Genomic DNA, 22,500 nt, shown 5'->3' with positions numbered 1-22,500 from the left:
TTTTAGACATGCTCCGATCACCACGAAATTCGGTGTGGTGGTAGCAGCTGCTCACCAGAGGACAGCCGCCAAATTTCGTGTCTCGACGCCACTCATTTCCCTTCAAGATGGCTGCACATATCATAAAAGTGCCGTGTTTACGACAGGGCAGTCTCCATTGTGTTTGCTCAGAAAAACCCCACAGCTCTTCCTGAAGTTTGCAACCTCGCATCGGGCCGATATTCTGTCAGGGGGCGGGCCTACCCATGGACGGCTTTTAACGGTTACTATAAACTGAATATAACAAATTATAACAAATACTACTTTTTGTTGAAGTACTTATCCTTTTAAAGCTAAAAGGAGGCACTTCCAACACCTTGGGCTGATTTCTGGAGTTATATCAATCTGACAAATCCATAATGTGTCCTGGGATTCCCTTCATGTATCTATCCATCTGTTTCTTCAACGGTGGCTCTGAAATGGCTTATTTTTGAGTACGGTATGTTGCTCAGCACAAGATTCCGACGCGGCGATGTCTCACTCATGACCCCACGACCGATAAACACTGAGCACGACCAGGAGGCCGCACTTTTTAAGCCTGAGCTAGATTTGACCAGCTTTTGGCTGACCCTGGCAAAACCATTGATCCTAGAGCGATGATTCATATATCCAGGCGCTCAGCAGAACACTCTGATCGACTCAGGAAGATAGAACAGTTATTTCCTTCCGGGTCATTCGTCATTCCACCATTTGGATTTCCTGAGGGGCCAGAGATTAATTTCCTCCACAACCCCATCAATGGTGGGAGACGGGTGTTGCCGGAAGCAAATACCTGTTCTATCTTCCTGAGGCTACCCCTCCATGGAAACTATGACGACTTTGCCCGTTATATGACTCTAGGCATAAAACAAGCACCAACTTTCGGAGTTGCATAATCATTGCAACGGGCAATCTTTAAGTTCATTACATTACGTTACATTTCGTTGCAACAAAAGAAGTCAACTACAGTATGCAACACAATCTATGGCAACTACAACTTTTGAAAGAATAATGTAGGAACACAACCTATGACCAGTGTTGGGCAGTAGCTTGCTACAAGTAGTGAAGCTACATAGCTTAACTACATTTCTCAGTAGCTTGGTGGTAGCTTCACTACTTTTGAACCAAGTAGCTTTTTCAGTAGCTAAGCTATTTATAGACCCAAGTAGCTTGTAGCTTCCCGCAAAAGCTACAAGCTACTCGCCAGAGAAAATCCATGAGCAAAGCACGCAGTGGAGATTTCTGCTGCGGTTTGGATTAAACAGGAGGAGACATTGCATAATGTCAAGTGTGCCTGTGTAGCCAATAAAGCACTTCCAGTTCCATTATGACGGACAACAAGACAGTGTTGTTGTTTCATCCTTGCTTTTTAGCATCCTTGCCTCTCTTGCAGCAAGACCCGGCACTACACTGCCTCTGACTGGGTTGGGTTTAGGCAATGAAGACTGACGATTGGTTAAGGGTAGGGCAAAATATGTCATGTGCTGGCGAAGTCACATCAGCAACAAACTTTGAAAGATGGCAGAGCCAGAGGGAGCCACTGGCAGTGATGAAGAAGACTTTCAGGTTTTATTGTCTGTTTTTGAATATTGTGCCAGTGAGAGTTTCAGTGTGTTTTATAATATAATAAACAATCAAAATGATAATTTATTTTACCTGCCTATTTGTTTGGTTGAAAGTTGTTCTACATGAAGTTAATTCAATGTGAGAAAAAAGTAGCTTTGATGTAGCAAGCTGCTTTTGCCATGTTGCTCGTAGCTTAGCTTGCTACATTTCTCTGGGGATAGCTTCAATGTAGTTTAGCTATATTTAATTGAGAGTAACTGATAGCTTAGCTTACTACATTTTCCAAGTAGCTTGCCCATCACTGCCTGTAGGCCTACATTAAGTAGGCCTAATCGTGGAGTTTAACATTAACAATTATAGCCCTCCTTAATTTTAACTATTATCATAGTATTGTTATCATTGTTGTTGTTCAAAATGTAGGCTACAATACAAATATTTTGAGAACATTGCCAGCCAGGCAGACTGAATGTAAATGTAGCCAAATGGAACAGGGGGTCAGCATTTACAACTTGTCTTATTTAATTTTCACATCCATAGGGATCTTGTAGCCTATGTCTGAAATGCAAGAATCAGTGTTCTAGAAGAAACATTTAAACTGAATGAGCTAGCATCATGTGTTCATGTTGTGACTGCCTGAAACTTCTATGGAAAGTTTGTCAACCTTGTCATGCCTTACAGCAGGGTTGAAGTTTCAATAGAATATAAACTGACCCGCACTCAGGAAGTTTTCTTTTCTACATGATGTCCATGGTGCAGCCAGACGTTTCGACCACTGCCTTCTTCAGTAGCTGCATATTGTAACGTTTTTTTGGGGGGGTGAGCACATTGGTTGTCGAAACATAACAGCAAGGGTGCACTGCCCACACTTTTTTGCCTTGAGGTGACAAGCTCAACATGATCTACCAACCACCCCCCCACCAATATAAAAAAAAAAAAAAACACATTGCTGCACAGACCTACCACAAGACAATACATTTCATGCTGTTTTATGGATGTTCAGGTTCCTACATTAATATGCAGTGGTAGTTGGAAGTCAGTTAGGAAAGGCTAAGAGGTTTCAGGAGCAATTTCAATATGATTGATGTTTTCTGTATTCATCAGTAAGTGGTAAACCTTTTTCAGTGCCCTTGATAGAGAACTGCACAGCCGGTGTCATCAATTGTAATGCAGTTACAGATAGACCTGATATCAGAGTTAACCCTATGTGAAAACTTGTTCTTAAAATGTAGGCTACCTGTAATACCTTACACTAAAATAGACAGGAACATTTTGAGGTTTTGTTATCTATTATGCATTTATCTTTTTGTCTGGGCATGTGGCCCATGAGTTTGAGACCGCTGTTCAACAGCATCGTATTTCCGAACTGAATCACAGCCCCAATCATCACATTTTCCCTCCACCAACTGCAACAGGTAACAGCAAAAATATTTGTCTTGCTCTCACTTCAAATAACGAGACAAAAATAATATACAAGGAATAGTATTTAATACATTTCACACACAGTAAGACTAGCACCTTTTTATGTAGGCCTACTGCTACACCAATGAATGAGGCTCTTCTTTTATTTGTCTATCTACTGGTGGACAGTTTAAACCAAGGGAGAAAATTGAGCCACATGGAATTGGCCTTGAAATCTGTGCGCTGTGAATGAATGGCAAAATAAAAACCAAGCCCTACTGTATTTTATCAAGATGGTGACCCCTGTTTCCATCCACATAGAGCGGACAATGTCGAGGATTGTAAAGACCTAGGAGTGTACATTGACAAAGACTGGAAGGTCCACAAGTAGTCGACTTCTGCAGCACTTTATTCGTTTGACCCAGAGCAATCTAGTAAGAGAGTGGCGTCAGCGGAGGTCCAAAATGCGTGACTCAGTAGCCAATGAATAGCCAGGAAGGAGGCTCGCGCTACTTTTGAATGATAAAATAAAGCTGATAATGTACACTTTGATTATTTAAACGTCGGACCCTTTCAAAGTACATCACAAACTGTCCATTTTGCAGCAACTAGACAGCGCTGCTTAATCCATAACCTTACTTCCGGGAACTCTTGAGAGTAAAATAACTGGTCCATTGGAGTGAACGGAGATGTCACGACTCTTGGTAGATGGCTCTGGTTTGACCGCCCCCCCCACACACACCATGAAATGCCGGAAAGGCTTCCTCGAGCTTGGCCTTCACCTCTGTCATTGTCCCATCAGTAGGAAATATGAGTTTTCCGGCCAATGACTGCTTAGTCTGCATATAAAACACAATGACAAAAGGGTTTTATTGAGTAGACACAGTATATGTAGGGGATAATGTATATTGAGGCGGTGATTACGGGGGAAATAATGACCGACAGGTGAATGATTGAGGCCGACGCGCAGCGGAGGGCTTAATCATTGTGATAGGGACCGAGCCTTATTACAAAGAGAGGCGTTTTGGATCCACACACTCCAGTCAGAACACCCAAAAGGATTGAATGAAGAGTTACTGTTGGGCTGTTTCCTGTAAAAGCATTTCTTTTTTGGTATTCTGGTTTGTATTTGTGTATATTTGTAGTGTCATTTGTACTTTCTTAAATTTATAGCCTACATAGGCGTCAGTCTGCCTTGTCACTTTGAAGACAACAAAATGGTTTCTTTGACTGTTTTATTATTTTAATTTTATATAAAGTCCAGTCCTTTTTATTTCTCTCCTGCTGTTACTTTGAAGACAACAGGTCGTTTTCTCGAGGCTGTGGTATGTTTCTAATACGAATTATATATATATACATTTTTTCTATCTTTGTACTTGTATTAATGCTTGTGTACTATGCTGGGTTACATTCTAGTATATCTCATCGATGCATAATGCACTTTTCAAATGTACATATATATATATATATATATATATATATATATTATACCCTTTTTTTTCTACACTAATTGTTTGTACTTCCTGTCTGGCTGTATTTATACGCCCTTTTCCGCCTGACACAGCACAACGCTGACGAAGGCTAACGCTGAAACGCGTACGTTGTGGTGCAACAGGAATAAAAACCCTCAAAAGGATTCTCTGAGTGCTGGCTCCTTCTCTATTGTTTCATTGAATGAGGAAATAGACGCTCTAACATCCAGAGCTGTCAATATTGCATTGTGATTGGCTAGTTGTTACAAAACCACGCCTCTTTTGTGGGCACGAGCTCCTGTTCACAAGCATTTTCAGGTGCACGAGCTCCGAGCTGGATAAAGAAATCCCAAATTGACAGACCCAGCTGATAACCGGCGTCATGGTAACGAATAGCTTGATTGCTTTGATCTGGTTAAGCCAAACCAGATCAAGGGACAGATCCTGGATCTGTTTATTCTCCATTTGTCAATTTATCGGTCTATTTGGCTTTGATAAAGCCCCTGAAGCAATGTCTTTCTTTGATGCTTTGAATTTCCAGGGTCATCCTAAATCAGAATTACTATTCATTTTGAAACTATGGTATTTTTAGCGATTACCACTATATTATTGTGGAAGACTTTATTCATTTATTTTGCAAATGCTTACCGGGGCCACGTTCCGGACACTCCAGCATGTACCTTGCCACATCAACATTCTCTCCTCCTTTGTCGCTGCGGACACATCTCGGCAACCCGTGGGTATGCACAGCTCCAAGGAAGCATTCGAGAACAGTTGATGCCTTGTTGTTGTTGCTGGCCCTCAGGTACATAATCTTCCGACTGAAGCCATCGATTCCCCCGTGTATGACTATTCCCCAGCTGTGAAGTGACAAACCCAAAATGGTATGAAATTATAAATATAATTTAAAATGAACAAACTTAATATTGCAAAAACAACTATCCAACCCAATAGTTTTTAGTGGGATGGTTCTAAGGACTGCAACATTTATCACAATGACAGAAATTAAAAATGTAAATATAAAAAAGTTTGGCAATGCTCTTATAGCAATTGTTATTTATAATCGCATTGATTGCTGTATTGGGGGACTGTACTTAAGTAGCAGGTGCATATAGGGGTGAATTTATTGTTCGTGACATGCGGCCCATTTACGTAGTGGAGGGTGCAGGCTTTAAGAAAATGAGAAACATCTTGGAACCGGGATACACAGTGCCAAAGCGTGATACAATTATGCATGCACTAACCGCAAAATATGAAGGGATAAAAAAGGAGGTTCTTGAATTAACGCAACTTAGTGGGGCAGTGAGCTTGACCACTGATATTTGGACATCTATTCAGATGGATGGATACATGAGTCATGACTGCCACTGCCCATATTCTTGATGAACACTAGAAAGTACAGAGCGTTGTTCTTGAGACAACAGATGGCATTGCTGCGTGACTCAGTGAGGTTATTGACCCATTTGACATTCCAGGACCAACGAGTATCCGTTCTAAGTGACAACGCTTCAAATATGACACTGTATGGCGACACTAAAGGAATCGGATGACATGTGCAGCATGTTACCCACCAGTTATTGTGCCTACAGCCTGGGTGGGCTAGCTTGTCAAAAGTGCTATTCTGTACAGAGTTTGCATGTTCTCCCCAGGTTACCTCAGGATTTAACCCCCCATGAAAAACATGCAAAAAATAAAAGAAAAAAGGTTTTACTTTGGTGTATGACTCCACTCCCCAGTCACTAAATCAGCCTAATGTCCCCAACAACAGGCTCTACAAGACAGGCGTGACGCAGTTTGTTTACCAAAATGCTGCTTGGCTGATCCCTTAGCTAATAGGCTAATTGCTATGCTACGTACCTTTTCCAGGCGTACGTTTTCCAGGCGTACGTTATCCAGGCGTGATCCAGGCGCACGTTATCCAGGCGTACGTTATCCAGGCGTTTATCCAGGCGTACGTTAACCAGGCGTACGTTATCCGGGCGTTTATCCAGGCGTACGTTCTCCATGTGCAAAGTGCAAAATATCGAGTTCGCAGCAAACGTCGCCGCTACGCCGCCCTGTTTGACGGTGATCAGGTGAGCTACGTCGCTACGTCGCCGCCACGTCGCCGCTACGTCGCCGCTACGTCGCCGCCCCCATGACGTCCGCATACCGTGTAGATTTGCATGGAGACCAATGTTTTTTTTCAACACGTGCACGCGTACGTAGGCACGTAGCTTCGACACGTTCGACTGCTCACTCAGCCTAGACTGGCACAGTATACACCCCATACACAGACACACACACACACACACACACACACACACATGCACATGCACACACACACACACACACACACAGACACGCGCGCGCGCACACAAACACACGTCTTAGGAACAATGACATTTCAGCACCTAGCTAACACAGACAATAGCGCTGCTTCTTGACGATCATACAGTACAGTAACTCTTTTGTGTAATGTGTGTTTGTGCATTGTACAGCTTATGTGTGTGTCTTTCTGCACCCGTCTACTCATCCGTCTTCATTCCCTTCCCAGTATCTCTTTACTCTGTCTCCCCGCCCGTCATCCGTGCGTCCGTGCGTCTGTCTGTCTGTCCATCCTTCTCTGTGTTATCTAACAGTGTAGCTGGATCAGCTGAGAGCCAACTGAAACAGGAAATGACCGAGCCAGAGGGATGAACAGCGATTTAGACACATGTTCCCACACTCCTCCTCCAACCCCAACATGCCGTCACCGTGCTGCAATGCAATTACCCTGCGGAGCAGAGAGTCGCTGGTTCCTAACTCAGAGGCAACGGCTGACATGTCTCCACAGCACGCAGAATACAGACAGCATCATAACAATAGCAGGTGGAGGATGTTGTGTAAACAGAGACGTCTGTTGAAGATTATCCCGCTGAACCTTGGTTCGCGTTTGATTAAACTTCCCAGCTGGCACGGGACGTCAGTTTAACGTCATATCGACGTTGGACTCCAACGTTGAACTGACGTTGGATTTTGGTTGAGAATGAAAATCGGGTTGACGTCAAAACACAACGTTGGCAAGACATCAGCGTCCAACGTTAGATAGACATCAGCCTCTGACGTTGGTTGGACATCAGCATCCAACATTGGATAGATGTGGAATTTTGGTTGGGAATGAAAATCGGGTTGACATCAAATCCCAACGTTGGGCAGACATCAGCCCCCAACGTTGTATAGACGTCAGTCTCCAACGTTGGATAGATGTAGGATTTTGGTTTAGAATGAAAATCTGGTTGACGTCAAAACCCAACGTTGGCAAGACATCAGCCTCCAACGTTGGATAGACATCAGCCTCTGACGTTGGTTAGACATCAGCATCCAACGTTGGATATATGTAGAATTTTGGTTGGAAATGAAAATCGGGTTGACATCAAATCCCAACGTTGGGCAGACATCAGCCCCCAACGTTGTATAGACGTCAGCCTCCAACGTTGGATAGATGTAGAATTTTGGTTGAGAATGAAAATCTGGTTGACGTCAAAACCCAACGTTGGCAAGACATCAGCCTCCAACGTTGGATAGACATCAGCCTCTGACGTTGGTTAGACATCAGCATCCAACATTGGATATATGTAGAATTTTGGTTGGAAATGAAAATCGGGTTGACATCAAATCCCAACGTTGGGCTGACATCAGCCCCCAACGTTGTATAGACATCAGCCTCCAACGTTGGATAGATGTAGAATTTTGGTTGAGAATGAAAATCTGGTTGACGTCAAAACCTAACGTTTGCAAGACATCAGCCTCCAACGTTGGATAGACATCAGCCTCTGACGTTGGTTAGACATCAGCATCCAACATTGGATAGATGTAGAATTTTGGTTGGAAATTAAAATCGGGTTGACATCAAATCCCAACGTTGGGCAGACATCAGCCCCCAACGTTGTATAAACATCAGCCTCCAACGTTGGATAGATGTAGAAGTTTGGTTGAGAATGAAAATTGGGTTGATATCAAAACCCAACTTTGGGCTGACATCAGCCTCCAACGTTGGCTAGACATCAGCCTCCAACGTTGGATAGACAGCCTCAAACATTGGATAGACATAGAATTTTGGTTGGGGTTGACGTCAAAACCCCATGTTGAGTAGACATCAACCTCCAACGTTGGCCAGGCATCAGCCTCCAACGTTATATAGACACAGAATTTTGGTTGGGGTTGACATCAAAACCCAACGTTGGCTAGACATCAGCCTCCAACGTTGGCTAGGCATCAGCCTCCAATGTTGGCTAGACATGGGTAGAAATTTAAATCTGGTTGATGTCAAAACTTTCGTATCACAAAAAGAAAAAAATCAACATTGAATACAGAATTTTAGAAAACAGGATTTATTTTCAGAACGTAAGAAATTAGATTATCACATTAAAGGTACATTCAGCAATGTTTTTGTGTTAAAATAAGTGTTAAATGGCTCTATATTCTGACAGCAATCACTGAAATCGAGTGTTTGATCAGTGACTTAAACCCCCAACTTCGCTGTCCTCTATGTCTCTCCTGTAGTCCTGCATGCAGGGCGGACGTATCTCTGCAACTGTAACTCGTAGAGACTCATGGATGGATTTGGGGTGAGAAAATATATTATAGTCCTTTATAGGCATCTCGATCTGACCTTCCGTTTCCGAGAAAATGTCAACTTTTGTCTGATTGGATAGTTTGAGGTCAGTGCCAATTTGTATCGGCCACCACTGCCTGGATCCAGGAGAAGTGCAGAGAACATAAGCAAGACCTGTATATGGCTTTCATTGATCTCTCGAAGGCATTCGACACAGTAAATCAAAAGCTACTCTGGGACCTACTCAGTCGATTTGGAGTCCCACCCAAATTCCTCTCCATTCTAAAGCTATTTCATGACGGCATGCAAGCCCAAGTTCAAATAAGTGGACAACAGTCTGACCCTTCTACGTCAAAGTAGGAGTAAAACAAGGATGTGTCTTAGCCATCATCATCTTCAACATCTTCCTCACAGCAGTCACTCTCCTCTCCCATAAGCATTCAATTCCATCTGTCTTAGTTTGCCATAGTCTCTCCCCAGACTCAAATATTACGTTGAATCGCTGCGCTCCGTATACTACATAAGTGAGTCTGTGCCAGTTAACAGCCACTGCTGGTTTTGAAGGTGGGTTGAAATTGAATGAGTGACAGGTCGTAGCACCGATGAGAGAGCAAATGGGCTGCGCCTCCCGTGTTGTCTGATCGCAAAGTCGTTACTGATTGGAGAGGACTGAAGCCATCACTGGCATATGACTGGCCAAGTGAACGGTTCCCTCCCATAACCAGCCCTCTGAGGGAAAGTGTCCCAGACCCAGAGAGAGCTCTGCAGCATGCAGTAACCTAGTGTATCAGCGTAAGAACTCTCATGGGTCTGGCGTCGAGACTAAGTTTGCCATAACTTCTATGTACTGTATCAATTCAACAGAATTCAGATACAACAGAAAGTAGCTGGCCCCCAGGTATTTTCACATTATCAAATCTGGCCCCCATTCAAAAGGGTTTGGACAGCCTTGCCATGTATAGTCTCATATCACAATATTGATATAAAATCGATATATTGCCCACCCTTAATATTGAGTGCCAGAATCAACCTCCCAATGATGCAATTTGTAGAAAAACATTGGATTTCATTTATCAATCACTGCTTTCAATGTCTTTCTGATGTAAATGTTTTATTTTTACAACCAGATCACCCTATTAAATAAACAGCGTCATGACTCAATAATGTTACTTGGCAGAGGGTCGCTCGTACTGAGCACATTTCCTCGTCAAACTGACGGTGAAAAATGTTTGCTCGTCACAAAATAAAAAACTTATTTGAGGGAATGTAATTAGGTTATCGATCACATTCGCTAACCTGTTGCTCTTTTAAGTCGGGATGTTTGTCTGCGTTTGGTCAGCTCCCTTCGCCAGTTCGCCTCCGCACTTTTAAACATTGTTTACTGACGGGCTATGTAGTGTCAGTCCCTGTCACTGTCAGCAATGTAACGTAAGCAAAATAATCCCATATTTCGCTCTGTCCATGTCCAAGACAAGACCGTATGGGCTCACAGCAGCCATGTTAGTTGTGTTGAAGCTCTGAATGAGTGAAAGAGAGGAGGGGGGGGGACGCCCACGACAGGGAGTTAAAGCAGAGCACCACTTGGAGCACTCTTCGCACACCCCCACATGGACACAATGTCACATGCATGTAACATAAAATTATTTCTTTTAAAAGCACGCAAATTATTTTTAACTCAGCGTAAATGAACATCATGATTGAGAACATATATATTCACATCGAAAAAATAACACATTTAAAATGTCTTGAATGTGAAATGGCAGAACATGACTGTTACAACACAGAACTGAAGCTCAGACAACAATTGACAAGGTTTTAAGACATTTCTACAGTGATGGCAGACCAATATATATTTTTCCTCCAAAAAAAGAACACTCATGAAGGCCTTCCATTTGCCTGTCCCTCACTCTCTCACACTCACCTCACTCATGAAGGCCTTCCATTCGCCCATAGGCTTTTTGTAGGAAGGGGTTGAATGTCCATCACGGATGGCATCATGGTGGATCTCAGCTTGCAGTACTGAGAGCACTGTTGAGTCACACTTGGAGTAAGTGAGGTGTAGGACATAATAATATGCCATCGGGTAGACAAGTCCCTCTTTCAACCGATCTCTTTCGAAGGTCGCCACTGGCATGCTCCCATGGCGATCATGCAGTTTTCCTCACTGATGACCACAACTGGAGATGATAGAGGTTGTTGGCGCAGGAAACCGTTTGGGTCTTCTGAAACCTAGATGACAAAAGTCAATGTAAAAGATTAGAAAACTACCAATTAGAAAAACCATCACAGTTAAAACAATCATTATACATCAAATCGGAGAAAAAGATTTTGTATAATTTTTTTGCTGACCAGATACTGAAACCAAGTTTCAATAAAGCGACTCTTAAAACAAAAATCACAGTGTGAACACTTCTCCTTATGTCATTGTGAAAATGACAAAGTACAAAACATAATGTAGGCATGCAGTATCCAATATACTGCACAAGTCTCACCGTAAAGACATGGAACTGGGCCTCGCTGCTTAAAGCTGGAGTGCATAACATAAACGAATGTTTATGTTATGCACATATTCAGCTATTGCAAAACGACTTCACACAATGCTGATTAAGCCTATCTGCACCACATAACTCTCTCTGTGCATTTCTCAGTATACCTGAGTTTTCTACCTGTCGGGCACGACTGTGTCGGATTGAAAACTCTGGTATATTGAGAAATACAGCATTGTGGGAACTTGTTTGGCAATGCCTTGAACGTAATGGACATTTGTTTATATAAACAAATTGTAAATGTACTCACTCCAGCAATTGTAAATGTACTCACTCCAGCTTTAAAGAGAAAGCCACAGAAACACAACCCCATAAGAGACTACTTTCCTGACATTTCCTGTTTTATCAGGAAAGTAGCTCCGGCTATCTATTTGCTTCGAAAATAAAATGTACAATGTCTCGTAATGTTATTACCTAGGTTATCCTACAAGTAGTCATGGCTAAGAAGTAGGGCTGAACGATTAATCGAATTTAAATCGAAACCGAGATTTGAAACAACGCAATTAGATTAATCGCAAAGGCTTCGATTTAACATGTGACATGACTGCATGTAGGTACACGTTACGTGACGTCGTTACGCAGCAGCAGCACGCCGTAGTAGACGGACGTATGTTTACGCAGCAGCACCAGCATCAAACGTGCCTGGATGGAGGAGGAGAAACCTAGCTGCAGCCCCATGGCTGCAGCAGTCTGCAGAATATAGCTAGCGAGCCGATTAGCGAACTTTACAAAAGTTGACACATTATTCACTCTGACTGGATTTTTAATAGTGCGCCACTGACTGGATTCTCTACAATGGAAGGGCAGCTATCTAACAAGACTCGGAAGTGTAATAGCTTCAGCCGAACAAGAACAAGAAGCGGCCGCCGGATGATTTAGCACCGAAGAAAGGCTGGAACTACTTTGGATTTAGAGCATCGGTTAGTTAGACAGTGTTAAGCAAGCGCGGTGCCGACAACGCTTCAAACGTCATAAAAGCTATGGAAATCAACAGATGGACCAGACTCCAGTGCTTCACCACAGACTACACCTCGCCATCGGTACGTTATTTAGCCTAGCAGCTAGGGCTAGCAACGTAGCAAGTTAACTTTACTAACGCTAGCTCTCTCCCTAAGGAGATAGCTCATTTAGCTAGTAAAGTTAGCTTGCTAGCCCTAACTGGCTAGCTCACGTTACATGTCCTCTTCCCCTCTCACTTAACATTATCAGTCTGACTCTGCCTGAATGCAGTAGGCTACTTGTATTGTAACGTTAGCTTGGTAAGCCCAGGCCCGCTCCAACCCATTACGCAGAGTACGCAGACTGCGTAGGGCATCACGTGACTGAGGGCACCAAAAAAAAAAAAGTTTTTTTTTTTTTTTTTTGGTGCCCTCAGTCAGGCCACTCACTGAACAGCAGGCCAGGCGCCGCCTACTGGTTTACTAGTGGTTTTATTACTGTATTCAGGGTGCATCTCATTGTAAAATTGGACTCGGCCCAAATTGGGCTTCAAACGGCCCAAATTGGGCTTCAAGCGGCCCAAATCTGGCTTCAACCGGCCCAAATCTGGCTTCAACTGGCCCAAATCTGGCTTCAACTGGCCCAAATCGGGCTTCAGACGGTCCAAATCTGGCTTCAAACAGCCCAAATCTGGCTTCAAACGGCCCAAATTGGGCTTCAAACAGCCCAAATTTTTCGCCGCCGCCCTTCGGACGCCGGCACGCACGTCGGCCTGTATCGGCCTGGCCTGCTTGGTATCTAATGCCCGGCCTGAATTATGATCCCAGTCCGCCCCTGCTTGCATGTACAGTTTAACAATCACTTGTTTGCTGACATGTACAGTAATTCTAACAATTGTTTGTTTCCCACATGTAATGAAATGTGAGATACACTAGTATCGTTCATAATTAATGATTTTGCAGTCTTTCGTTTGACAGTTATTGAAAGTTTTACGTGGGGGGGGGGGGGGGGGGCACTACAGAACAATTACGCTTAGGGCACCCAAATGGCCAGGATCGGCCCTGGGTAAGCCTACAGTAATGTCTAAATGCCCCTCTTCACCTCCCCCAATATATTATATAGCCAATATATTGTCAGTCTGGGAAATGGAATGATTCTGTAGTAGCTAATGTCCTCTCTCCCAGCGTTCTGCTCTCTCCCTCCCCATCTCTCCTCCCTACTTTCTCTCCCTCCTACATCATCTATAATTAGTTCCAATCTTAAAAATGCAATACAGCCATGTAGTACTTATAGAATAATTTGGTTAATTATTTTGTTTTTCAGAAAAGTTGCGAACAAGCTACATAAGTGCAGAGAATGTCCCACAAATCAAGGCCCGGGTGAAGAGAGAGATGGAACAAGTGCAGGTGGCACTAAAGGTAACTTGCATTACGGTAATTCTCTCCTCTCCCACTCCTCTCTCCCCTGGCTTTCCTTGCAAAATAGGGCTTCACTGAAACACTGCTTGTGTATATAGCCTGCCCTGTGCCCCGTATTTGATGTGTGAATGAATGTGTGTGCTGTGAATTGCATTAATGTGAAACTTAACAGTTGTGTCTGTGTTTTGCAGGAGAAGAGGGCTGCCATCACCCCCAGATGCTGCTGCTGTGCCTCAAAGTGCAGCACAGGAAGGAGCCAGGCCATCGGCTGCAAAAAAGGCCAAGCGATCCTTGGGCAGTTACTTCAAGAGCTGCAGCGATGCTGGTGCTTTTTGTTTTGTTTGTATTGTTAAAGACTGAGACACAGAGAGAATTGCAGCTGTTGTTTAAAAGCAAATAAATGTTGCTGGAAGGAATTCTTATCCAAGTTCTCATCCTTGCATTATAATATAGAGCAGTTTGTTGATTGTGATGTTTGAATGTGGTAGGCAAATGCTCCATTGTGTTTTACATTTATTACAGTTAATATTGCACTGAAACTTGATTAAAAAAAAAATCGAAATTAAATCGAAATCGCAATATCGGTCAGAAAAATCGCAATTAGATTTTTTACCCAAATCGTTCAGCCCTACTAAGAAGCACTTTTACATTTGCAAGTGTTTTTTTATACTTTCATATTATAGACCAGAAATAGATTTTTTGCTAATAAGCATTTCCATTTTCCATGCTTCCATTTTAGAAATGGAAGCATTTTTTTCTCCTTATGCATAAAATGCGTAGTGAAACCATGACCCAAAAACAAAAGGTATGTGGACTGTGGGCTAATGTATTGTTGCAATATTGCATACAGAGTATTAAAAAATACATACATGTTTCATCACTGCTATCCTGGCGTTGCTCTGCGGTGCTCATTGCAGGTGACTGGCATTGCTGGTTTCAGATCGGCATGGCACTTGGGTGCTGGCTGCAGGTTACATCAGAAGAAAAAAGTATTGGGAAATATTAGGTTTCCTAACACTTACAAATGAATGGAATACTAAGATCCCTGGACAGACACTAAAGCTGTTGCGTGGCCTAACGTTTTCATCCAAAGACTCACAGATGCATACAGTATATTAAATGCAATACCACATTATCACTGTGATCTTGGTGTTGCACTGGGGTGCTGGTGCTTCCTGCAGGGGGCTGGTGTTGCACTGACGTGCTCCCTGCACTGACCCTTTTGTCTCACATCACAAGGTGCCATACAGCCTCAGGAAGTTTTCAGGACCGGGAAAAAGATTGTTGATTTCATCCCGGGAGAGTGAGTGCAGCAAGTCTTCTCCAACATTAGTAGCTGGAACAGAAGTTACAGTTAGGGGCAAGAAGACACTGAGCTTATCACTGAATTAATTCAGCCTTGTGTACATAACAGTTGAGGATATTCCACTATCTTTTTTTTTTTTAATTGTGACATTTCCTCTTTCCTGTACAATTGCCAGTGTTCTGAGATTTTGCTCACTCTTGCTACAGCAGACCTGCCAACCTTGGAAAATGATTTTTAGTGCCACACAGCATGTGTTTTGGCCTTGTGCTTAGTTCACATGCTTTCGCACTACAGTGCACATAACATCACTGTCAATGTGACAGTGTTAGCCAGATGGCTAATTTCCAACTGTTGTCCCTTGGCCAGAACTTAAGTTAGCCATTACTCAGTCAAAAGTTTGAGTACACTTGCTTAAACCATTGTCGTTTCATGATATATTTCAATTTGTGTGCTTACACCAGCTCAGTGGCCTTGTGGTTTGAGTGTCCGCCCTGAGACTGGGAGGTTGTGAGTTCGATCCCCGGCCGAGTCATACCAAAGACTATAAAAATGGGACCCATTTGCCTGCCTGCTTGGCACTCAGCATCAAAGCGTTGGAATTGGGGGGTTAGATCACCATATGATTCCCGAGCGCGGTGCTGCTGCCGCTCACCGCTCCCCCAGGGGATGGGTCAAATGCGGAGAACAAATTTCGCACACTCAGGTGTGTGACAATCAGTGGGACTTTACCTTTACTTTACTTTACACAAGCGGATAACCATAAGTGAAATGCAAGTAAACGTATGTTGTGATGTCAATTCTGAATAAAGTAGTTAAGTTAGTAGTAGTTAATAGTTAACACAATTGGAGAACATAGAAAAAATACTATATTGATCATAGTTTCACTGTTATCCATCTAACCATAGCAAAAAAATCTGTTGCTCATTCTGATCTCTTGAGACTAACTAGAGCCTCCTTATTTTTTAATCATTCTGTGCTCATTTATTTCTTGCTCCTAAAGCTGTGTTCACACCGAGATATTTATTTTTCTCTCTGTCGCTTGATTCAACCCTATGGAATCACTCTGTCGCTCTGTTTAAATCGCTCGTCAACAGGCACAATAATTGACGGACATCTGGGGGCTATAACGTTACGCAATGTCATGATATTTGTCCACTACGAGCCACTGTAGTTGTTTACAAGCTAAGCCTATCAGCGTGCTCCTAACGTGAGCTAGTACAGACTTCATTTCGGCTATGTTCACACAGCAAACATTAGTGCTTGAATCTGACTTGTTGCTCACATCTGATTTTTTGTGTGGCTGTTCACACAGACTTTTTAAAAGTGGCCCATATCAGACTCCAGTGTGAACAGGTCGCGGACCTGAAGTGACCCGCATGTGCAGCACACTGCTGTTCTACATAAACCCAGAAGAAGACAGCAGTAAACATGGCGGTAGCTGACGATGTTGTTTCATCTGTTGTTTACGGTTCAATTTACAAGTTATTGTGCAGTGGAAGACAGGGAATATAGTTAAGTTAAGTTAAGTTATCCTTTATTTATCCCCTTGGGGAAATCCATCCTCTGCATTTGACCCATCCTCTACTAGGAACCTTCCTAGAACTAGGAGCAGTGGGCAGCCGCAGTGCAGCGCCCGGGGACCAACTCCAGTTATTTTGCCAGTACCTTGGTCAGGGGCACTGACAGCCAGGAGTATTAACCCTAACATACATGTCTTTCTTTGATGGTGGGAGGAAACCGGAGCACCCGGAGAAAACCCACACGGACACGGGGAGAACATGCAAACTCCACACAGAAAGGACCTGGGACGGACCGGGGTTCGAACCCGGGACCTTCTTGCTGTGAGGCAACAGTGTTAACCACTGAGCCACCGTGCCGTCATATAGGTGCAGATGATAGCGAGGAAGAGGAGAAAGAGAGCCTTTAGATTTTTTTTTAATAATGGCTTTCTGTGGAGCAATAGCTGCTACTTCTTGCTAATACTTATGAGGTCTAAAACCTCACTGTTCCTCCACTGATTACCTCCCTCGCAGCTGTCCTCCATGTTTGTAATCACAATCTGGTCCTCCCTCCTCCCGCCAGTGCAGAATAGTGACGAATGTCGCTCTGGAATGACGTAAAAGTCACATTGAAGCATTAAGTCAGATATGGGCAAGATGTCTGTTCACACCGGAGTCACATTCCAAAACATCAGATTCGAATCTGATGTTTTTCCACATTTGAAAGTAGCCCAGGTCGTCTTTAAAAAAGTAACTTTCAATGTGACTTGTACTGTTCACACAGTCATAAAAAAGACTGACCTGAGTCACTTAGGTGGGAAAAGATTAGATTCAAGCACTAAGGCTGGCTGTGTGAACGTAGCCTTCATGTCAGCTGTCAATGCGGTTTGTTGCCACACAATAACCAGCGGTTTGTTCCAAGCCAGTGTGATATTTGACACACTCTCACACGGCAGCCAATCAGCGTTGAACAGGGAGCGACTGATGCCAGCGTAATTTAGCTCGAGCTGGGATATTTCATCCCGGGCGGAGAGCGTATTTTCGATGCCAGCGAAAAACTTTAATAGGTCGGTGTGAACGCAGCTTTAGGGTCCCTTAGGAGCAATAATCTTTTTAGTTTAGGGGTTAGGATCGATTTTTTTAATGACTTGGCTCTCTCAGACAGCTTCTTTGACATGTTTTTCAAAGTGAAAACCAAGTTGTCAGGTGACGTAAGGATCCCACGCGAGAACGACCCACCCCCCTCTCAAAAGACCCAAATCGAAAATGGAATAATTTCTCTAGTTTTATTTTACAAGTATGAAATAATTTAGCTTACTACAATAATGATGTCTACTTTCTAGTGATGCGCGGGTCAGGTTTTTTTAAGGCCCGCCCCAACCCAACCCGTCATCGGAGCCAGCCCGCCCCGGCCGCCCCGTTAAAATATCTGAAAATTCCGAACCCAGCCCAACCCAGCAGCCCGCAACGGCCAATTTAATGTAATATGTCTCCGGACGCAGAAAATCTGCGGTGGGATTATATGGACACTTCAAATAATAATTACAGCGAATAATCCTTCCAAAGTGTTTGTTTTGAGAGCACATAGGCTACCTCATTGAAGCGTTTCTTTACTCCATGTAGGCTATAGAGAGTGCAGCAGGAGTCTGTCTGATTGTGTGTACCTACATGCGAGAGAGAGTTAACGTCTTTAAGGTTAATTACTCTGCGTGTTTCATTGCTCTAAATTATTTAATAATGTTGCTTTGTCACGTTCTGAGCCTGCCCCGCCCGCACCCGCGATATTTTCATAATTTGCCAACCCAGCCCGCGGGACGGCCCAGCCCGCGGGACCCGGCGGGTTCTGGGTGACCCGCGCATCACTACCGGGCAGGCATCAAACAGCACAAGGAGGCACAGATCACCGGAAATGTCCATATCTGTGCAGATAAGCATGCAAAAGATTACTTGGATTAATGTTAATGCAAAGGCCTATGTAATTTAATTGGCTTTTCATAACTCTCATTCTAGAATATCGCTATTCACAATGTCCCATCCGCGGTTCATGGCTCATTCCTGGCGGCATGACGGCAGCGCCCTTCTCCCCGGCTGGGAAGCAGCATAGTGAGCCAGCCAGGGACTGTAAGCTGGATTTACATTATATAGAGAGGCAAAGTGAACGTCACTTCCTGCCTTTCTCTCTGTACCAGCATCTGAAAAAATATGAATGGAGTGAACGGCGAGAGACGATACTTTTTTGATCCTGTTTGAATTGTGCCACGGGGTACAAATGTAATTTTGTGTCAATTTAAAAGATAACCATGCAAGTCAAGAAAGTCGCAGTTTGTGGTAAAACTGTGCCACTATAAGTTATAAAATCAGAAAGACTATGCACAACCAGTCGCATAAGTGACATCTCTCCTGCCAGTCCACGTTGTTGATGGTGTGACGTATTGTGAGACACGAGAGATGTAGTTGATTGACAAAACTAAACCTTACGTTTCAGTTTCAGAACAAACTGCGACTTTCTTGACTTGCAAAGTTATCTTTTAAATTGACAAATGTACATGTGTACCCCGTGGCAGAATTCAAACGGGATCAAAAAAGTATTGTCTCTCACCATTCACCCCCATTCATATTTTTCCAGATGCTCGTACCGAGAGAAAGGCAGGAAGTGACGTTCACTTTGGCTCTCTATAATGTGCCCGGCAGTAAGTACATCATGATACAGAAGTTAGATACACGCTTACAATGCCAGACTTCAAGCTGTCTATCACCGTGGAAGTAAAGAGATTGTATAACAACAATGAGCCAATCACATTCCCCTGCATCCACATTTAATCCAACAAGTTAATAATAATCCTGTAATTTGGAGTAGATTTTTTTTTTTAAGTTGCTTGTACTGCATATCCAGTGTGAGATGCAGATGTTTTCTTACTTGGGTCCAGCATGGGCTGTTGTCCTCAGACTGGGCAGAAGAGGTGTGAGGAGTTGGAGTGGATGGCAGTGGACGTGTCCATTGGCTGGACAGAGGGGGAGGCAGATGCATCACTTGGTTGGCCCTGGAAGCAGACACAAGAGACAAGATAGCAGACAAGTGTGTTACCATACAATGACGCAGTGTAATGTTATGTGTGGTTGTATGCAGTCATAATGCCTTATTATAAATGGTTTTAACTTGACAACAAAAACATTCTAAATTGAACCCCAGCTCACTTCCTGTTGCATTAAAAAAATCATTAAAGTGGAGGACTGGCCATTCTGTGAAAACCGTCTATAGTAGTGTTGTGAGATAATGCGCCTTTGTCAATAGTGGTCATCAAACTTCTGTTGGTCATCCATGTGAACATGAAATGAAACACACCACACAACAGCTCTACCTGTATCTGCTGGGCTCCATCATGTTGAGACGAGAGGCAGGTTGAAGGTCCCCAGCCTGACTGTTCTCCGTTCCTCTGTGGTCCACTCTCAACTAGCATCACACAGCGTAGCATAAGGAAATTGGGGAAGTAGAGTGTTCAAAACGCTCTCCTACCCGTCTCCGACGTCCAATCGCGGATCCAAAGATATAATAATATTTCATGAAGTTTTACTTCCCAGGTGCACTGGATAGATACTAGATAGATCAGTTTTATTTCTGTCATGCACCATATTTGTGGTGCCTAGCCTGTATGTCCTTACAAGACACAAATCATTCAAGTTCAACACTTGATTTGATGATTTGATCAATGTGCTGCCGTATCCGTGTGACTGCAATGTTGTATGTTTGCTCAGACGCATGCACCATGATAGTGAGATCAAACACCCTGCTGTAAATTCAGCACAGGCAGCACAGGCACTGACTGCTTTTTAAAGGTTGTTTCATGCAGGAATATCATTAAAACCGCCGCCTAAACTACTGGCTTCCATAGGGATATTATTATATCTTTGGATCTGTGATTGGACGTCGGAGACTGGTAGCTAGGGCTGCACGATATTGGAAAAAACTGACATTGCGATATTCCCTGCCCCTGCGATATATATTGCGATATGAAAAAATACAGATTTTCACCAGATTACCAGAATAGCTCTATTTTAAAGAAAAGAATACTTCTAGAATGATTGGGATGATTTTGTAGAGGAGTCCATCTGATTTTGGAGGGGAAATTAGGTATTTTAATGTTTCTCAACCACTGGGCTGTCGCCTATACTGTAGGCCTCAGAGCGTCATCTATCAGGGTGCATACACATTTTGACCAATGGATTTCCATGACTTAGGCTACATACATGAAAAAGTGAGTAAGTTATGACATTCTACTTTAAAATGTCACTAGCCTACACTTCACTTAGTGTAATGCAGCCTTTAAAACCAGGGAAAGACAACATGTATGCTGTATCACCATATTACCATATCCAACATCTAAGACCATATAGTCTCATATCACAATATTGATATACAATTGATATATTGCCCACCCCTAATATTGAGTGCCAGAATCTACCTCCCAATGATGCTATTTGCAGAAAAACATTAGATTTCATTGATTATAATCACTGCTTTCAACTTCTTTCGTTCTTCTAACGTTTCAATAAATCAACAATGAAACACCCCTGCCACTTTACACACTTGGTCTGACCTCCCGGAAACCCCCTCCAGAAACGACCAAGTGGTACACTCCGCATCTGCGGAGTTCCGGTTTTTGAGCGCAAGGCTGGCAGTACAGAGAGACGAGGATTCACATGCAGCCGACCGGTGACAAACTATTCATTCGTGAAAAGTAATAAATATACATTTAATTGCCCAGATATGCCTCTTCTCTTTTTATTTTCACTGACATGTTTTGTGTAAATAAGTCGCTATGTATGATTAACTCTACCGTAACGTTACTGCTATCATGTGATGCAACATCAGAGACTTGAAGGGGAGAGACAGCCACAGTGATAACACGGACAACTTATCAGTAATCAGCCTTCGTGTCATAAGTTGCGGTCTTGCTTTTTGGTGTTTCAAGAGTAAATATCTCCACTCCACGGACATGTTGAGTTACAGCAGCCAGCCTGCTGTATGCGAGTGCGCTGCAAACTGTGGACAAGTCCGCCTCCGCAACCACATCGTTTACAGACGGGCTACTGTCTGTCAGCAACGCAACATAAGCAAAAGATAATTCAATTGAGCTCTCTGTGCATGTTTGTTGTGTTGAAGCTAAGCACTAAATGAGTGAGTACAGTAGCGGGGCGTCTCTCTCCTTTGAGAGAGCCTGCATTTCACTCAGTAGCCTCCCCTAAAGTGAGAGTTTATCAAGCAACATGACGAGTTAATTTGCTTTTGACATCGCACGTCCTGCGATGTGACTATCGCGCATGCGCACATCGCAATGTCGATGTGTAAACGATATATCGTGCAGCCCTACTGGTAGCAGAGAGTTTTGAACACTTGACTCCCCAATTTCCTTATGCTATGCTGTGTGACACGAGTTCAGAGTGGATCACAGAGGAACAGAGAACAGCGGAACATATGTGGCTAGACACACTGTAGCTGTTGGCAAAGATATGCAAAGGCATGACTTACATACAGGTTTCTCTGACATTTCTATAAAAGCGTCTCAGTCACTCTCTCATACAGTGAATTATGAATCATTCAAGCAAGTTTGTACTCAGAAGTCTAATAGATTTTACCTGAAGCATAGAGGCAGAGGGAGACAGATGAAATCCAGGTGGGGGAAAGCTGTGGATGGATTTCAGGGAGGACACTGCAGCAGCAGGTGGGAAACATCTTACAGGCTCCCAGTTATTTCCTGGTCTAT

This window comes from Poromitra crassiceps (assembly GCF_964638095.1).
Source record: "Poromitra crassiceps genome assembly, chromosome: 11".
Classification (NCBI taxonomy): domain Eukaryota; kingdom Metazoa; phylum Chordata; class Actinopteri; order Beryciformes; family Melamphaidae; genus Poromitra; species Poromitra crassiceps.
This window is presented reverse-complemented; position numbering follows the sequence as displayed.